The sequence below is a fragment of the Littorina saxatilis genome, linkage group LG12 (genome assembly GCF_037325665.1).
Source record: "Littorina saxatilis isolate snail1 linkage group LG12, US_GU_Lsax_2.0, whole genome shotgun sequence".
NCBI lineage: Eukaryota > Metazoa > Mollusca > Gastropoda > Littorinimorpha > Littorinidae > Littorina > Littorina saxatilis.
Genome location: NC_090256.1, coordinates 61153720 through 61165578, shown reverse-complemented (window position 1 = coordinate 61165578; position 11859 = coordinate 61153720).

Sequence of the window (11859 nt, the reverse complement as noted above, 5' to 3'; positions counted from 1 at the left end):
GCAGTGCATTCAGTTTCATTCTGCGAGTTCCACAGCTTGACTAAATGTAGTAATTTCGCCTTACGCGACTTGTTTTTCTTTGTGGATATACTATAATTCAACACAAGGTATCTCCAAACATGATTTATCAGAAAATGTTCGTAAATTTGTTTATTTTACAAGCTGAAATTGCCGTACGAAAAGAACTGAATGCGAAAACAAACAAAAGGTCAAGGTCATGACCGGGAGTGTTTAGTGTTTTGCATTGAGCGAGTTTTAGCGTCAACTAAGGTGACTCGAGTCGAACCGGAGGTCGCAAAAACTCGGTCCGGTACGACTGGAGTGACGTCACCGGTTAACCAACTTTCAACCTTGCTTCCTGCGTAGGGTCTCTCCAGTTCCAAGATGGCTGCCAAGGCGAGGTGAGAAACTTCTGCAAATATTTTTTGACAAAGTTACGGATTGTGAGAAGACATTTGTTGTAAATCACTTAGCCTTTCAAAAATTAAGGATACTGGGTTGGATACTGTCTTGGTTTTAATGCATTTTATTTTAGCAGTGATGTTTATTTTGGGAAGAAATGAGGTCAACAGGAGTTTGGGTGCGATTTCGGCTCAAATGTACTTTAGCGCCCTGAACTTTTACTCGGCTGTTTTGCGCTCGATTTTCACGCTCACTTCTTCATTGACGTTCGAATCGATAGTTCGATGTTTTGGCATTACATTCACATCAACAATAAAACAGTACTGCTTGTTCATCATCGTCGTCCATCAACTCTCCACAACAGTAAATCCGTAACGCGCTTGTGGCCATCTTGTTGCAAGGGACGCGACTGGACACAACCCAACAGCGTTTCCGCGAAGAAAAAAACCAGACATGCGCAGTGACCCTACCGTAGCTCAACCCTGTTCCTCGCGAAAACTCGCTCTACCTCTCCCTTGAAGTTGTTGAAAAAAAGTTTTCTGTCCTAAGTTTTCTGTTCTGTCTCAACAAAAACTTTCTCTTTCTCTTATTGCATGATTAAACTTTTTTTTATCTGTAAGTTACAGCAGAGATATGTATAGACTGGATCGCCAACTTCGCCGCGCTGCGCTCTTTGGCTCAGCGTCAAGGCCGATGCGCGTATAGATTCCGAGAATGTTTACTTCCGGTTAGATTCTTCGACAGCATGGACACAGCATTCGTACACAGACGTACATGTGATTGCCGTTGCAGAGGTGAGTAAAACTGACCATCGAAAGGAAAATAAGATTCATATTGGTAATACTAATTGTGCGCGCCTTCGTGAGCGAGGCTGGTACTACATATTGTTCATACGAAATGACAAACACAGGTTACAAGCGATAACGCGCAAAAGTACTGGTTTATTATTTTACATCTGACACTAAGGTATCAGTAATGCATATATAGTTACAGTACCACGTATTGCGATACTACGTATTGCGATACTACTTATTGCGATACTACTTATTGCGGTAAAAAACTTATGGACAGAAAGAAAAAGAGAAAAGAAAACAAATTATTAGACATGGCAAAAGGTATTAAAATGCATGAACAAGACACGAGAAGTAAATACAAGAAAAATAAACAATCACAAGACAGGCGAAGACAAACAGACACGAAAGTTACAATTACCAAACACTCGTTGGTTAGTCCTTCAACAACAATAAAGAGTTACGTTCTGTACGTTCAACAACAATAAAGAATTACGTTCCGTACGTTCAACAATACCATAAGCACTAAGAATACTCAAGAAACTTAGCATACATACGTTTAAAACCAAAATGGCTACTTTCAGAAAAATACAAAAACGTTGACTCATCAGGCCAGGAATACAAAGCAAACTGTCATACCAAAAAAGTCTAACGACAACGTTCCTGCGTTAATCAAAGTCACAAACAAGATATTTACTCATCCACTTTCCCTCAATAACGTTACAAGAAATAAGCCCGTTTACAAACGATCACCACAGACCGCAAGCTTCTTTTACCTAAATTCTTTTAACGTAAGGCTGAAAAAGTCGGAGAAAACGTTTCACTTCGAACTTCGTTAACCACAGAAAACACAAGTTATCATTATAAACATTAGCGACTTTCTAGCGTCTACAAAACATTGCTGTACGTTCACAACACTAGAACAGTTGAACACACAATAAAGAAACACTACAACAAGTCAGACTTTCAACTCACGTTATACATAAACAACTCACAAAGTCATTACAAAATGGCGACCAAAACACAACACAAACAAGTAACAACAAAATTACCTTATGCGCTGTGTGGGTTGACCAGCAGTACCAAAACGTGTTGCCTCACAAACGAAGGGCACAAAACGATTCACACTTGAGAAACAACTGTCTCCAAGAACATTACGTTGACGTTAAAACATAAGAAACACTCCGTTGGTTCACTTGATAACCTTCATACGTTTACATCAAAACCAAACGCTTCCTAAAACCCTCAGATCGACTGACGAGACAGGAGTCAAGCAGCGGTATTTATGGAAACAAAAACCTAACATGGAATAGTTATTCAAAAGTCAAAGGTCACCGGATTGACCAACCAACAACATTCCTAAGACAGAATCGGGTGAAACTACTATTTTACAACCAATCAGTAACCGATCACGCACTCCGTGCATGCCCAAAACTTAAAACGGTATATTTAACAGAAAGAACATCAAGGAACTAGCTGACATCACAAAGCTAAAAACACGTGAGTCACACGTATTCTAAAACTTGCAACGCAGATTCGCAGGGCTCACCTCAAAATCAAAACACGGAAAATAGCACGTGAATCTCACGGTGTTCTAAGACTAAACAACGCAGTTTGTGACGCTCCGACCAAAACCAGGTCACAACAACTGAACAAGGAGCACGTGAATCTCACGTAAAAATATTAACGCTCCACAAAACGGGTCACAACAAGGTGCCACAATAAAAACACGGTTTACTTCTTTTTACATCGTGCAATGGCTTGAGCAAACGTAATTACAACAAAAGTAGGTGACTGCATGCCACATCGGCATGCACACTCCCACCGGAAATTATATTAATATAATTTACTTCAAAAAACCTTTGTACAAACACATTCCTTATATCAAAAGAAGAATAACGCAGATTTAGACATTTCAAATTTACAACTCAAAACCATTGTGTTGCAAAACATTTACACAGCAATATTACGGTTCAATCATTTTCAGTGTTTCAACACATCTCGTTTCAACTAAATGCCGTTAGTCATTACTCGACGGCATAAAAAAAAAACCGCACCACTTAAACCATAAATGTCTGTTACATCATCTGGTATAAAAACAAACTGCAACAATCTACAACTGTCAAATTGGAAAAACACTCCAAAGTTCAATGTTCTTTCAGTTCGCTTACACAGCTTTGTCTTTGTGATTTTCACGATCTACTAACACAGTCATTTTGTGAATAGGTCGCTCTAATATGCGACTATCACCAGTGGGACGGCCGTGATTGTCTAGAGCCTTTGTTCCAACATGCACTTTCACTCGTCTGACCAGTCCATCAGATCCCGGCATCACTTCGACTACACGAGCCATACACCACTCTGATCTGCACAAGTTCTGGTCATGCAAGACAACAACATCTCCCACCTGTACGTTTGCCTGGGGACGTTGCCAGACACGACGTTTCTGCAAAAGTGAAAGGTACTGGCTCTTCCATAGCAGCCAGAATTCGTCTGCCATCCGCTGGACACAGCGCCAACGTTTCCTGGCGTACAGGTCTGGATCTTCAAACACACCAGGGGGCGGAAGGATGGCACCTGACTTCATGGTGAGGACGTGGTTGGGGGTCAAAGGGCGTGGTCCATCTGCCGATTCCAGTTTGAACTCATTGCATGCACCTACAAAGTTCGTTCCTTTGTCACACCAAATGCGTGATATGTTTCCTCGCATGGAGACAACAATGCGTAGGGCGTTGATGAAGGAATCACTTGACATGTCATCCAGGGTTTCAATGTGGATTGCCCTAGAGGCAAAACACGTCACGATCAGCCCGTACAAGATTAATGTCATGACCTTGACGCAGTCATCACGGTACCCTCGTTTTTTCTGGCGTTTCAGGCCCTTCAGATGCTTGACTGCGGCACTTCTGTTGTCGGGGAGGGACGGTTTCTCTGGTCGAAATGGTAAGAGCATCTCGAAGTGACCAGCTTCGTTGATCTTCACGTTTTCCTTCACGATCTTCATGAACTTAACATCGTCCTGGGACATGGATCCTGAGTCACTTGCAAAGTCTCTTTCCATAACATGTAATGGGTCAGTACACGAGACTTCGTCCACCTGTACCTTGTAGACGTGAGCTACACGTTCTTCTTCCCTCGATCCTGGCTTGACGATGACGCGCATGGACGAGGCTATGCCATCAAAGGCGACGGAATGCGGTGCCTTGCCGACGATGCTCCAACCTAACTTAGTCTCTACTGCGAATGGCAGTCCTTGGACAACGTTTAGGGGCATGAGGGCTTCAGCGCAGTCGTAGCCAATGAGGAGGCCTGCTTCGCAGTCAGGGTACAAGGGGGGCAGTTTAGGAGACAGGTGTTGGAGATGTGGGTAAGCTTTGACAGTCTCTGAGGTGGGGATATGAGTGGGGTCAACGGTCAGATAAGGTCGTGAGATGGCAGAAGGGAGCCTGACAAACTCACTGGAGGAAGGAGACCGGACACGCAATCCAGAGTACTTCCTGCCGGAGACCACAGCATTGTCCTCAGTCAGTGTGGAGATCCTGAGTGTAGTTGGCTGTGATTTGGCTCTAACTTCTTCAGCCACTGACTGCACTACAAAAGTGGCGTTGGACATAGTGTCCAGTAGTGCGTACGTCAGCACTTCTACGTTGGGGTTAGAGTCACTGGAAACGAGAACGGGAACGATCATAGACGTGAAACCGATGCTGTTTTCCTCGCTGGCCTTAAGAGCAGACACCGTAGGAGTCGACGATGACAGTGGCTCTTGAACGTCAGCAGCAGAGGTACGGTAATTGTTCTTGTGTTCACTCGCCCCTTTGTTTTCACTCATACTGTTCTGATATTTGAAATTGTCATCGTGAAGACAAGTGGGATGAGCCTTCTTGCACTTCTTGCACGTCTGTTTCTGCTTACATTGACGGCTCTGGTGATCCTTACTTCTCAGACATCCGTAGCAGATACGGTTCTTGAACAGAAAATCTCGTATCTCAACCAGAGGCTTCACTATGAGTTCCTTACATGTCCCAGCGTCATGGTCCGGAAGTTGACAGTGCAGACATGCGGTGACATCCTCTGTCAGGGTTGACAGGTTCGTTGTGAACTTTCTTGGTGTCCCCGATGCACTTGTCAAGCCGAAAACAGGGTCGTTAGAAATGTCTGCTTCGAGAGTAACGAACGACACGAGTTCATTGAACAGAGGATACCTCTTCTTTTCAACCTTGGTTCGAGCAACTGTTCTAGACCATCTGTGACTCATCCAGTCTGGGAGCTTTCCGACGATCTTCCGTAGGTACTGGGCATCATCCAGGATGCTCAGTCCACCAACTTCCTGGGCAGCAACGGAACATTGCTGCAAGAAATCGGCCAGACTTCTGAGTCCCTTGGGATCCTTGCTTTTGACTGGGGTCCATTCGTCCAGCTTGGTCCGGAAAGCTTGCGAAACGACGTATGAGTTGCCGAACCGATTTTCCAGCACTTCCATGGCTCTCTCGTAGGCATCACCTTCTCTTAGCAGAAAGAAGCCGGTCACGGCCTCCTTTGCTTGACCTCCGATGTACCGTTGCAGATACAATAACTTCTCACTGCTGGTTATGTTCTGTCTCTCGATGAGAAACGCAAACGACGATCTCCAAATTGGATATTGGAGAGGGTCACCAACAAAAATGCACGGCTCCTGCATCGGCAAACGGTTGATCATCAGAGCGTCAGATAGGGTTTTGGCGAGAGAGTCCATAGGAGTGTCCTGCTTGGCAGGAGTAGCAAGTGGACGTTGGTAGTACGCAGACGGGGGGTAGGAGGCAAAAGGACGATCTGCATGACATTCCTTGTCAAAGTTCATGTACGCAGGGGGCCTTGCGTTTTCGTTTCCCCAAATAACTTTGGGGGTGGTCTGATGTGGGTCCAGGAATGTGGGCACGAAAGGCTCTGGTTTGGGATGTAGGTGGGTATCATAGGGGAAACAGGGTGGGGTAACTTGAAAACGTCTGTGGTCCATGCGTTGGTGACGTTCTTCTGGGAAGTAGGTGTGTCGTTCTTGCGTCTCATCACCTTCCCTTGTCTCTGGTAGGTGATAGGACCAACCTGTGTGGTCGAGATCAGGCGGGCGAGAGCCTGTGACGCTTGTCGTTGAGTGTCCAACGTTGTGCAGAGGCGGCTGACCAGTGTACGCACCAAGAGGGTGCTGCAGTGTGGTCAGCAGCGCTGTAGGCCGCATGGAGGATGTAGTTGCAGCCGTCGTGTAGTTGGGTGTGAAGGGCTCCTGACGGACGAAAGGAGCGCTCGTTCCGACGTGATGGGGGGCGTTGGTGAAGGGCTCCTGATGGACGAAAGGAGCGCTCGTTCCGACGTGATGGGGGGCGTTGACATCCTCTCTACGTTGAGGTCCGTACGCCTCATATGTGGCGTTGTTGGTAGTAGCGGCGCTTGTAGAGGCGTTGACTCCAACGACGAGGTCCACGACAGGTAACGCGTGCTGTCGTGGCTCAGTCGTTGTGGTTCCTGCGATGAAGTTGGTGACAGCAGCGTTGACGTTGACAGTCGAGATGTCATGGGTGCTGGCGGCTTGGCAGACAGGAACAGACGTGGCGTCCAAGGCTGGCTGGTGTGTCCCTTGGTCAGCAATGACGGCAGCACCTGTCCCTATTCCTATCGCTGTTTGCTCATTGTTTAGAGGAGGGGCTACAAGACTGTACAAGGGAACGAAAGGACGAGGGTGGAACCTAGTGTTCAACAAATCAACTGACGGTAGATCAGGGAGATCCTGCTGAACGGATTCACCTTGTTCCAATACTTGTAACATAGCTTGTTGTTCTCTTAAGCTAGTTTTTAATTCGGTGGACTGAATTTGTCTCAAAGCCTTCTTCTGTTTAATCTCTTCAAGAGCTGCTTCAGCTGCGTCTTCGGCCTGCCTAGCTGCTATTCTCTCAGCTTCCTTAGCCTGCCTAGCAGTTTCTTCGATCAGCCTAGCTGCATTTCTCTCAGCTTCCTCAGTCTGCCTAGCTGCATTTCTCTTAGCTTCCTCAGTCTGCCTAGCTGCAGTTCTCTCAGCTTCCTCAGTCTGCCTAGCTGCTGTTCTCTCAGCATATTGTTGTTGTAAGAGATCCAGTTCACTAAACTGAGCTTCCTTTATTGCGTCACCTTCCACTTTTATGGCCAGGGATGCAGCCTCTAGTTTAAGAGCCAATTTAGTGTCTTCAGAGCTAACACTTTTAGAGCGGAGAGACTCGGCGCGAGAAGCTACTTGGCTACCTGATCTCCTGCTACCTGACTTGTGGCTAGCTGACTTGTGGATGGCTGACGTAACGCTAGCTGCTTTATGGCTGGCAGTCTTACCACTGGCTGACTTGTGGGTGGATGACCCAACGCTAGGTGTAACACTGCTATGCCTGGAAGTAGGCTCCTTAGCCACCTGCACACTAGTCGTTTGTCTGACAAGAGCTTGATCAATGTAAAACATAATGTTCTGAACTGCCCTTTGAACATCCTCCCAGCTGTCCTGAACGATTTCACCGCTACCAATCATACAAAGAACTTTCTCTATGTCACCAAGATCCTTGTACATGCTCAAAACAATTTGTTTTTGACTGGTTAACGACTCTTGATTAGGAGTTTCTTGGTTAAGCTCTGTTACTACCTCATCAATTGCTCGTTCCAAGAATGTTCGTTGTCTTGCAAAGTTTCTAGTTTTGATCTCAATCTGGTACTCTCTACCTTTTTCAGTAGGCTTAATGTCACGCCTAGGCCTTTGAGAATGTTCATCTTCATCGCCGTTAATGTCATAACCTGAAGCTTCCAATGGTTTATCTGCTGGAATCTCCTCCATTACAATGTTCGCTTATTCAAAAGCACTTAAAACATACATAAGGTTTATCTGGTTATAAAGTAAAATGAATCGATCTGAGGGTCGTTTGGGATAATACACAAAAGTCACAAAAAATGCGCCGGATACGGAGTAGGAAGATCTCTAACCGACAAGTTGATCTACGTTGAACTATGGTTCACTAACACAGTGACAGGTAACAATAAAGTCTTTTGCTGGTTATCAACAGCTACGTTTACGTTCATTGAGCGTCAATAACAAAAGTTCTTTACTGGGCGTCAGCAGCTAAGTTTGTTTACTTTAGCTAAAGTTTTTTACTGGGCGACAGCAACTAAAGTTTTTTACTGTGCGCGCCTTCGTGAGCGAGGCTGGTACTACATATTGTTCATACGAAATGACAAACACAGGTTACAAGCGATAACGCGCAAAAGTACTGGTTTATTATTTTACATCTGACACTAGGGATCAGTAATGTATAGATATATAGTTACAGTACCACGTAATGCGATACTACGTATTGCGATACTACTTATTGCGATACTACTTATTGCGGTAAAAAACTTATGGACAGAAAGAAAAAGAGAAAAGAAAACAAATTATTAGACATGGCAAAAGGTATTAAAATGCATGAACAAGACACGAGAAGTAAATACAAGAAAAATAAACAATCACAAGACAGGCGAAGACAAACAGACACGAAAGTTACAATTACCAAACACTCGTTGGTTAGTCCTTCAACAACAATAAAGAGTTACGTTCTGTACGTTCAACAACAATAAAGAATTACGTTCCGTACGTTCAACAATACCATAAGCACTAAGAATACTCAAGAAACTTAGCATACATACGTTTAAAACCAAAATGGCTACTTTCAGAAAAATACAAAAACGTTGACTCATCAGGCCAGGAATACAAAGCAAACTGTCATACCAAAAAAGTCTAACGACAACGTTCCTGCGTTAATCAAAGTCACAAACAAGATATTTACTCATCCACTTTCCCTCAATAACGTTACAAGAAATAAGCCCGTTTACAAACGATCACCACAGACCGCAAGCTTCTTTTACCTAAATTCTTTTAACGTAAGGCTGAAAAAGTCGGAGAAAACGTTTCACTTCGAACTTCGTTAACCACAGAAAACACAAGTTATCATTATAAACATTAGCGACTTTCTAGCGTCTACAAAACATTGCTGTACGTTCACAACACTAGAACAGTTGAACACACAATAAAGAAACACTACAACAAGTCAGACTTTCAACTCACGTTATACATAAACAACTCACAAAGTCATTACAAAATGGCGACCAAAACACAACACAAACAAGTAACAACAAAATTACCTTATGCGCTGTGTGGGTTGACCAGCAGTACCAAAACGTGTTGCCTCACAAACGAAGGGCACAAAACGATTCACACTTGAGAAACAACTGTCTCCAAGAACATTACGTTGACGTTAAAACATAAGAAACACTCCGTTGGTTCACTTGATAACCTTCATACGTTTACATCAAAACCAAACGCTTCCTAAAACCCTCAGATCGACTGACGAGACAGGAGTCAAGCAGCGGTATTTATGGAAACAAAAACCTAACATGGAATAGTTATTCAAAAGTCAAAGGTCACCGGATTGACCAACCAACAACATTCCTAAGACAGAATCGGGTGAAACTACTATTTTACAACCAATCAGTAACCGATCACGCACTCCGTGCATGCCCAAAACTTAAAACGGTATATTTAACAGAAAGAACATCAAGGAACTAGCTGACATCACAAAGCTAAAAACACGTGAGTCACACGTATTCTAAAACTTGCAACGCAGATTCGCAGGGCTCACCTCAAAATCAAAACACGGAAAATAGCACGTGAATCTCACGGTGTTCTAAGACTAAACAACGCAGTTTGTGACGCTCCGACCAAAACCAGGTCACAACAACTGAACAAGGAGCACGTGAATCTCACGTAAAAATATTAACGCTCCACAAAACGGGTCACAACAAGGTGCCACAATAAAAACACGGTTTACTTCTTTTTACATCGTGCAATGGCTTGAGCAAACGTAATTACAACAAAAGTAGGTGACTGCATGCCACATCGGCATGCACACTAATAACATACTTGAACAAGCATGTATCTACCAAAACTGTATGGGAGCACAGGGTTGGAAAGGCGTGGTGAAGCGATCGAATCAAATCGTCCGTCTCAGTGCACTGATCAGTAACCACGCTTGACCGTCACTGTCTGTATTTTGTATGTAAGCAGAGCTTCCAAACTAGTTAAATCCTGATGTAGTTTACAAAAAAAACCCATCTCATTCCTGTTCAATTGTTCTTGTAGTTGTGATATATTCTAGTGAAACTGAAAGTAAGTGTTAAAAGCAGAAAAGCCGGACTGAATCAGGTAATTGGGTTGGGAAAGTTTTGCTAAGAAATCCTGTTATTTCCCTGGGTTAATAAGCATCTCTTTGTCCAACTATTTACACAATTTATTTGACTAGTTTGTGGTTTCAATTGAAAGTATTGTTGTATTTATTTCTAGACTACAAGAACTTGCAGTTGCAGATACATTCATTCATCATTGATTGCATTTCATTTTCATTGTCACAGCACAAAACACTGAATGACACATACTGATTGACCAGCATGGCAAAAGCCTTCTCGTTTTACAGTATAGGTACTGATAGTTACATGCAAGTTTGAATATCACTTGGAACACTGCCGCATTCAGTTCTTCTCATCTTTGAATAATTTTGTTTCAGGAAGCAAGCACCACTTTTGTTGTTGATGAAAACACAATACAGTCAGAAGTGTGTCAAGCTCAAAGTACTATTTCACAAAAGGTGAGAATTTATTCGTTACATTTGCAACATTTATTGTTAATAATTATTAAACATAAGGGCAGAATTTGTTTGTCTTGTGATTGTGATGCCTACAACTACACCCGCTTGTGATTTCTCAGTCAAGTTACTGCAAATTTGTGTATATTTCAGTCTCATGTGGTATTTGCCATATTTTAGTGTGAACATGTGTATTTTTCAAGACTTAGATTCTGTGATAACATAAAATACCATAACTTATTTGACACCAGTGCATCATATATATTTTTGGATAATTCTCATTACGCATGATTTTTTATTGTGTCACTGTGTGTACATTTACATGTGTTTTTAAATGTCAACAGGTGACAGTTCCACTTCTGGAAGAGGTGTGCAGTGAGATTGCAGAAATTGAATGCCTGTCAGCTGATCTGCGAAGCCATGTTAAAACCTTGGACTGTAAGTGTTTAGGGAAACACTGTATTATTATTATTATGGTGAGCTTATATAGCGCGAACCACAATTAACTGTGCTCTCCGCGCTTTACATATTAATTTCTGCCGTGTGAAATGGAATTTTTTTACAGACAGACAGACAAACAAACATTTTTTACACACATTATATAACGCATTCACATCGACCAGCAAACCTCAAGCCTGTTAGGCGAGCATTCACTTTTCGCGGCCTTTATTCCAAGTCACACGGGTATTTGATGGACATTTTTATCTATGCCTATACAATTTTGCCAGGAAAGACCCTTTTGTCAATCGTGGGATCTTTAACGTGCACACCCCAATATAGTGTACACGAAGGGACCTCGGTTTTTCGTCTCATCCGAAAGACTAGCACTTGAACCCACCATCTAGGTTAGGAAAGGGGGGAGAAAATAGCGGCCTGACCCAGGGTCGAACACGCAACCTCTCGATTCCGAGCGCAAGTGCGTTACCACTCGGCCACCCAGTCCCATGTATGAATGAATACAATTTTGTTGGAGTAGTGTTTTCGCTTTTGCTTATATTCATAATGTAAAA